This window comes from Anolis carolinensis, chromosome 2, assembly GCF_035594765.1.
Source record: "Anolis carolinensis isolate JA03-04 chromosome 2, rAnoCar3.1.pri, whole genome shotgun sequence".
NCBI classification, from domain to species: Eukaryota; Metazoa; Chordata; class Lepidosauria; order Squamata; family Dactyloidae; genus Anolis; species Anolis carolinensis.
The window spans coordinates 261,729,415-261,738,887 of NC_085842.1; positions in this window are offsets into that span (position 1 = coordinate 261,729,415).

Sequence of the window (9,473 nt, forward strand, 5' to 3'; positions counted from 1 at the left end):
AAGTGGAAGTATGGAGTCAGAGATCTTATCTACATGGACCAGGGTCCATATGGAGGGATCCATCTGGTGGCAGCAGCTTGTGTGGATGGTGGGCTAGTCCAAATTGAGCCAGCCCTGCTGTCCACATTGTGCCTAAGCCCAGGGATTGCCAAACACTGTAGTATCCCCCAGCGTTTCTTTTAATTCAACACTGCAATAAGCACTGTAAATTGCAGAACATCATGTGGACAACTAGGAACAAATGCACAGCAGATATGGGTTTTTATACTCATGTAGACCAGCCCAGAAAGAGAAATTGGAATATTTGAAAAACATCTGAAAAAGTGGTATCACATTGAATTAATAGGAACTATCCCTGCAAAATGAGACAGTCGGAGTACATGCTAAAGTAAATAAGTGATAAAGTAAATGGGGAAATGTCTTTGCAAACTACAAACAAGGGCAGGGATGTTGTTTCCTGGGTATTATTCTGCATTTCAAAGGCACTTCATTGTAGTTTTTGTAATGAACCTAAATTTTAATTATGTTAGATAAACGTAATCTGACTACAATGTGTCACTGTAGCCTATCAGAGGGGTGAGATAAAAATGGACCCCCACATCTTGCACATCTTTGTATGTGGAACTGGGGGTGTAGCTTTTCGTCATTCAGGTTTTTTTTTTTCATGTCAGGAGCAACTTGAGTCACTTCTGGAGTGAGAGAATCGGCCGTCTGCAAGGACGTTGCCCAGGGGATGCCCAGATGTTTTGATGGAGCTGATGGAGGGAGCTCATCCACACTCTCCCCGGGTGGGATTCGAACCTGGCAGCTTTCAGGTCAGCAACCCAACCTTCAAGTCACGAGGCTTTAGTCCACTACACCATCGGGGGCTCCACGTCATTCAGTTCAGATAGCAAAATGTATTTGGTCCTTTGGTCCTATCTGTAGATTTATTCAAGGCATACATTCGTATGTAACAACAGGACAATATATTTAAAGTATACAAGCTATGTGCAATATGTGATGCATATTACATAAAGCAAAATTCTTCTCTCTTAATGGCTTCTGAATCCCTAGATCACAGACCAGTGGTTTTTGATCATTTTTTAAGCATTGGTGTTCTTGGGAATGATAAATAAGGTGCTCCCCTTTTAATGCCTGAGTTTCCTAAAATTACCTTTGAGCTTCATATGCCAAAAAAAAAAAAACTTTCCTTGGGCTGCATTCCCATGTTCACTGTTTTATGAATCTGTGTGAGGAACTGTTTTGCTTTTGCACATTGACAGAAACATCCATTACTTGTCGCAAAGTGGTGATTTGTTACATTTTTTTTCTCCCCTGCAAGCAGTTTGAGAGACAAAAATAGGATGGGAAGGGAAGGAGGGATAGAAGCTTTGCAGTATATATGCACAAGAGGTTTTGTGTATAATCTGAATAACTTCCTTCCCTGCAGAGGTCTCTTATCTTAATGACTTTGCTTAAGAAGTTGTCTTGTCAAACACATTTAAAAGCTTTTGCCTCATATGAATAATGTACAAATGGAAGCAATTTGGCAATAGCCTGACTACAGATAAAGAAGTGTCTAGGTATGGCAGAGACTTTGAAATGTTGAAAACATCCAAAGTTATGGAATATTGAAGATTTTTAAAAATCCGTCCAATTTCCCAGTGTTAAATTTATCTCATATTCATACCACCCCACATAGTGTAAAGTAAGCACAGGTTGGTTGATTAATGGATGTATTATGTGACAGAAGCAATGGTTTAACCAAAATACAGTTGTTTTGAGCACGAGAAAGAAGTAGGGCTGGGTCTACCATTGGGTAGGGTGCACTTTAGGGGGAAAATAGGGTGTTTCTAGGGAAGCACTTGTGGGATTTATTCATATAATTCTTTAGTTACATTTTGATGTGGCCAATAACTTAAGTGTCTTGGGTAGTGTGGTAGAGGAAAGATTCAGCAAAATGTACTGGGTCAGTCCCAGAAACCATGCAATTTTCAATCCATAAAAGACTACACATAAAAGTCTGTTGACTCTTTAGCCATAAGTGTTCTGAAGATTAATACATTTCTGCTTGGTAAAATGGTTAAAGGACAAGGATGGAGAAAGATGAAGAAAAGGAATAGGCATAATTTTAAGAAAGATCTACTGCTATATGGCTTACGCAGAAATAACTCCAATTAGATTCAATGATTGTTAAGAACTGTGATGCGGAGGTAATACACAAGTGATGGAAATGACAGAGATCTTTCTCTAATTTGACACTTCAGTTATAGAATACTATCCCCTCAACTGTCCAATTGGCACCAAAGGTAGTGTCATTGCAGCACCATGTCATAAAGTGTTTTTTAATTAAAGCCATTGGGACCAAACTGATTTTATCCAAATGTGCTCAAAGGTAAGGTTTCAAATTATTTTAAACTGCTTGAGCTCATTTTATCATTTGTTGCTGGAAATAAATGTTGTAATATGGTTTTAATTTTTAAAATTATTGTTTCAACCCATTACACCTTGGGTTTTTCCTTACACCACCCTGGGAACAATAAGTATAGACTGTGATATAAATATTTTAATATTAATAAGGAAGATAGCATGCAAACCTAAACATGTGTACTTGGCAGTGTCTCATTGATCTCAGTCACTTTTGACCAAACCTGCATGAACTTCAGTCATCTAGCTGCCATCTTTTGCACATGTAACTATGAGCAACCCTTCCAGAAGAAAAGTTGGAATTCCAAATAAACATTCCTAGGATGGGGCTGTATAACTATGAACGTACAGCGATATAACAATATAGCAAATAGGCATTTATAAAATAATTCAGCTTAAAGTAAGCCAAAACAATAATCCAACTGGACTGAACATGTAAACACATATATTTAGCAGTGCAACTAAAGCACTCGAGGCTGTCTTATACTCATGTACCCTGAAATTAGTCCTATTGAATATGTATAGAATTGCAGTGTAACTTTAGTTGGATTTTGCTACAATGTAAGATGACAATCAATAAATCTAAGAACAAGGATTATTGTTTGAAGACTAGGTTTTTAAAAAGGCAATCAAACAATTAATAGGCAGCAGTCCAATAAAGAAAATAGAATTTGGATAATTTAAGATAATTAATTAAGTAAAACAAGTGTCTGTTTTACTAGTACATCTGCAGTTAGATATTGACTGTTTTACCATGATATTAGGGAGGGGTGTTGCCCTAAAAACTCTTACAAAAAGTCAAGTGATTCAGAATATGTCAAACTGTGGTCATGTGAAGGTCATGTTATCCCACTGTTTTGAGGAGGGTGTCCCTCTGTCTGTACCACAAAAGAGCTTGCTGCACATTACATTTACACCTGAGGATCTCTGTTAGCTTCCACTGTTTCCAGTCACAGTTCGGAATATGGGAAGGAGATGAACGCTTGAGAAGAAGCTAACTAAAAGGAGTATGATATATTCATATCAGATTCCCACCTTTGCTTATTCTCAATATGCACTATTGGGCAAGACAATCACCTTTCAGCTAGTTTGCCTTCTGTAATATGATTATTGCAATGCCATCTAAAGTTGGATCAAAGGAGAGGCTTTAACTATTTTTGAAGCTCAGGCCTTAGTTCAAATCTTTTAGTCCTGGATAAGAATGAATAAGAAAGCCATTTTAAGTTTACCAAAATGACTTTTCACAATTCTTCAAACTTGATATAGAAAGAATCTGCGGTGTTTTATCTTTTGATGAATGCAGGGAAAACCAGAACTGTTAGATTTGTCTATCTAGGATCAAATGTTTGAGTACTTAGATCTCAAAATGCTGTATTTCACCCTTATTAGTGACACCACTTTCCCCTCCCATTGGAAGCTCCTCATATTTAATGCACATGAAGGTAAACACAGACAACATGGTTCTCTTCATGATTGAAATAGGAATGCAGGTTGACCTTGGTAGATGTAAATGGGCGAGAATTTTATTTCCCTTTATACAATTTTCTTTTTTTAACAAATGTACCCAAATTCACAAATTTCATCTAATTTAAGACAGAAGGAAGTCCAGATTTTTTTAAAGCAAAAATTATTGGCAAACCAAAGCTAAGATATTTTCACATCTCTTCGCAACTGTCTGTTCACTATCTCTTTTGCTGCAGTCAGGTATCTCAAGAAGTTGATAAGCATGGTTTTAAGACCGTAATTTTTCCATGCTATTGGTTCTCGGCATCTAGTATTCAAAGAAGCGCTGTCTCTAAATATGGAGCTTCCATTTAGTTATTCTAGGTAATAAATATATTTTCAGAGACAGAGATGGGGAAAGTAGGACGGAGTTTGAATGACTGCATCCAGAGCTTCTAAACCAGTGGTTGAGAACCACTGTTCTAAACTGTTCTGATTTGGGATGACAACTCAGAATCTCACAAGCAGCATGACCAGTGGCATGAACTACAGTCCATAAAGGAGCTTTTCCAATCTCTTGATGATCTCAAACAAAGTTGGGGCAGAGTGGCTAAAACTGGCAGTTTCCCAAATGAAAGATACCAGCTCCTGTTGATTGCAAAGGCACAAGCACAATCCTATAAACAGTTTCAGACTCAAGTCATCAGCAGCCTTGCTGAACAAAATATTTTCTCTCGTTTCTTGAGAATGCAAAGCATTTAAATATGGCAACTGCTATATACATATACAATTTGAATATGAGACAGTTTGAACTCTGTTTGTTCACATCTGAATAGGAACAAGATCTGGAAGAATGACCCTGGCCACCTAACATATCTGCAGACAATCATTTGCTGGGAACATGAGAAGAATAAATGGAAAGTAAAGGCTGTTAGACACTCGATAAATCAAGCTTGTTATCTTTAGCTCTTTGTTACTGTAAGAAACAAGTTATTTTAAGTTCCCAGTTTTAGCAGCTAGCCAAGTATATTGACAGCAGTGTCATTCACCATAAGTGGAAAGAACAGAACAATAAATGCCTTAATGTTTCTTCTTTGTTCTTGAAGAGGCTGTGATATTTCTAACAGAAAAAGGTCTGAAGGAGCAAGAGCCTCTCAAAGCCTTGATGGTTCCTCAATCTATATCTGGGTTCTTCTGACAGGCAAGGAAAGAGGCATATCAACACAAGGAGGAAGAAAGAAACACTAGGTAAACATACAAATGTTATTATTCAGTTACAGAATCACAGAGTTGGAAGAAACCACAAGAGCCATCCAGTCCAACCCCCTTAACTGTAGGAATACACAATCAAAACACTCCTAAAAGATTCCCATCCAGTCTCTGTTTAAAAACCTTCAGCTTAGAAAACTCCGCCACACTGAGAAATACAATAATTCTTGAAGGCTCTTATTGTAAATAGATTTTTCTGTCAAGTATTTCTTCGACCTGAAGTTGGGTTTCTCTGCTCAAACCATTATCTTATACACCTGATGCAAACCTAACTTCAGGTTTCATTATCCTCATGCTTAATCACTGTAACTGTGAATCAGCACTTAAAATACTTAAAGTAACCCAGCATTTTATCTTCAAAATAGGTTAGTATATTTTTGAAATTCCAACATTTTCAACTCTACAGAGGAGGTTGATACCAGATAACACATAATGGGAATCCACCAATTTTAATTTCCCATGTTCAGATCCCATGAGTAGCTTTCAGAAATATCAAGCTAAAAACCAGGTGTTTAGCAGGATCTCATGAGTTACAAAAGGGGACTAAATTTATTCTAGTTCATAGTTTGTTTAATTTTCAAGGTACTAAACAGAGGACAGCAAGACTATAACTCAACTACCACACCAATAAGTAATATCACATATTAAAATTACAGTGTTCACTGTTAATGGCATGAGGTATTTGATTAATGAGGTAGTTGAATTCAAAGATTAAATAAGGATATAGAATTGATATTTTTATGTTACATGATACCCATCACAAGAACTCCCTACTTGTAATAACGCTTGGACTTTTGCATCATAGCACAACAGAAACCAGGAATGTCAGTCTCTAGTAAAATAGCTTGTATTTTTCAAGAATACTTTAAAAGTTCCAAATGGACATTTTCTTTTTAGTAATGTTTGCATCAACTATAACTCTTGTAGTAATCTACTCTCCCAGCATATGTCCTGATGTTTTTGAGAAATCCTCTAAAGGCCTTGAATAACCTTGAAAGATCTCACAGAGGATGACAAACTTGTAAGAGTAGACCGAAATTCAGCATCCTCTACATCAGACAGTAGAAAGAAATCTCCAGCCCATTCAAATGCATCATAAAAAATATTCCAAGAATTTGTCCTGGTGGATATGGGAGAGACAACTTGCTTTTATCTGAAATACAGTTAGTATATTCCAGAATAAACTGTACTCCTTATTCTTGTCATTTTAGAAACTCTACCATAGCACAGTATTTCTTGAATCAGGAAAAATTCATGCAAATTTGAATTTAAATACCTACATTCCAAACCTTGTTTCTGATGACTCTATGTACACAAACGTTGTTTCATCCACAAAATTATTAAAAAAAACATTGTGTATGAAATTACCTTCAGGCTATTTGCATAAGATGATTCTGAAACATAAAGGAATGTTATGTTTAGACTTGGGCCCTATCTCCAAGATATCTCAAAATGTACATATATGTAAATGTGGACATTTCAAAATACAAAACACTTCTGGTCCCAAACATTTTGGATAAGGGGTACTCAGCCCATACAACCAATACATTTAGCACTGGATATTCTCAAAGACTTATCCAGAAAATCATCAAGGATGAACTTCATGGTATAATAGAAAAATTAAAATCAAAATAAGGCACCCACTAACAATGAATTTGGCAGAGGCTTTTACAAGCTATTTGAAGAACAAACCATCCTGATACTTCCATAATTATCTAACTCAATACTGGAAGAATGCCCAATTCCAAAATCTTGGCATTTGTCAAATATTATACTCATATAAAACCTCACAAAGATCTGGAGATTTTCAATCCCTACTGTCATATCCTTAATAAATCTGCAATCATAGCAAACAGAATAAATTCATTAGCAGACCATTTCACAGATCATGGTCAATTTAATTTTATCAAAACTCATCAGATTGGAGATCCAACTGGAAGACTATTTAACATCATCTAATATGTGACATCATTGGGTCATAAATCCTACAAAATAAATAGCCTAGTTTGATGCAGGAAAGGTTTTGAATAACTTAGAATAGAGAAGTCTATTTTACCTCCATAAGAACAACAACCAGGGCCAGCCCTAGGTAATTTTCAAGTGTAAGCAAGAAGTATTTTTGGTGCCCCCCCCCCCCGAAGGGACGGAGAGGGACAGTTCACTTGCCAGGCCCCTGGCCTCCTCCTTCATGAGCCGCCGCTCTCCTCCTCGCCAAGCCTTTTCCTTCACTCCAAAGGAGGAGGCCATGGGCTTGGCAAAGAGGAGAGGGGCGGCTCGCTCACCAAGCCCCTGGCCTCCTCCTTCGTGAGCCGCCCCTCTCCTCCTCACCAAGCCCATGTCCTTTTCCTTTGCTCCGAAGGAGGAGGCTGTGGGCTTGGCGAGGAAGAGAGGGACAGCTCACTTGCCAAGCTCCCGGCCTCTTCCTTCGCTCCCGGCACACAGGAGGGGGAAGGTGAGGCACACCCGGAGAGTGTGCCCCCCCCAAGCAGGGAGGGGGAAAAAGAAAAAAAGTCAAAAAAGAAGTTGCTCCTTTAGGGCATCAGCGCCTCAAATGCGCCCCCTAGAGGATGGTGCCTTCAGAAACCACGTAGTTTGCCTAATGGTTGAATTGCCCTTGACAACAACAGAGATAAAACAGACTTCTGTTAACTCACCAATTTTGTTCAAAACAGATAAATAGGTAATAAATTAAAATAATAACTGGAAATACAATATATATTTGGCTTCAAATCCATTTCCTTTTTAAGTGCATCATAAAAATGCTAATTGACACATCTTTCAGACATTTCGGAAAGCTTATTAGTAACTCCACAGATAATTTTGAAGGATCGATATCTAAGATATATTCTAATTTTTAGAAAGTAAATTTCCTAGCACTACAGGAATCAGATATGGGCAAATGATATTAAATGCAATTTAGACAATGCTATCTGGTTTTCTTTGTAGAAAAACTCACCCTTTAAATCTATTTCTATTAATGCTAAGGAATATGCAATCCAATTATTCATATTTAATACCAATAACTCTGCAATATTTGAACAGTTCATATGGTCAACTTTAGTACGATTGTTCACATACACCAGATTATTAGACCAAAACCTTGAAATGTTAAGGAAAATGACAAGTCACCCAGTTATTAGAAATCCAAAATTACTGTAGCTACTGAATCAGCACAGAATATTAAAACATACATACATCTTTTTGTGTCTGTCCATAAAGGTCAAACATGACTTACATTAGAAAAGCTTTTAACAGAATCTTGGAGTACATCTGCATTGCAGAATTAGTGCAGTTTGACACCATTTTAACTGCCATGGATCTATGATATGGGACCCCGGGTTTGTAGTTTGGAGGGGCACTAGCCATCTTTGGCAGAAAAGGTTGTAGACCTTGAAAAACCACAACTTCTATGATTCCATAGCACTGCGCCAGGGAGCTAAAGTAGTGTCAAACAACATTAATTCCACAGTGTAGTTTCTTTTAAGAAAGAAAAACAATATATAAATAAATATATTAAATAAATAAATGGAAATGCACCCTGGGAGGAAATTACTTTGGTACATTGCTTTAATGGAAAATCTTCTTTCTGTTTGCAAGATCTATCTAATGATTAGTCAGAAATGAATTTTTACAGCTTGGTTTCCAATGTTAATAATTCTAAAATTTATTGCTTCTTCTAAATTGCACATAAACATGTGGTTCATGATTATATCAACAGGAGAAATTAAATGTAGTCTGTTTTCCATGTTTGTGTACTTTGTCCTCTCTAAATTAGAAAACTGAATATGAATTATTAATATTCACTTCATTAATGCTTAATACAAATAGGTTTCCCTCCCAAAAATGACATTTTATTCAGTCACCTTTTTAAAAAGCAAACAAACAGCACACATTTTCCAGTTTCAAAATGTGGTTTCCTTCAGGTTTATTCAGAAAAAAGCCCTATTAAGTTTAGTTGGGCTTATTTCTGGGTTAGAATGTAGAGCAGTGGTTCTCAACCTATGAGGCCCCAGATGTTTTGGCTCTAACTCCCAGAAATCCTAACAGCTGGTAAATTGGCTGGTATTTCTGGGAGTTGTAGGCCAAAATACCTGGGGACCCACAAGTTGAGAACCACTGATTTAGAGAATTGCCCACTCAGTGGTTTAAATTTTTGCAGGAACCATAATCTTCTGTAAAAACACATGCACACACATTTTAAAACAAAAGAAGTAACTAGTCAATGTTTCAAACAGTGCCAAAGAGGTAACATTTATGTGTGTCTAAGTGTCTAAATGCGCTCCTAAATGTTATTTGGGAAGTTATTTTTCCATTTCTGTGTCTACTCTGAGATACTGGAAAGTCATAAAGAT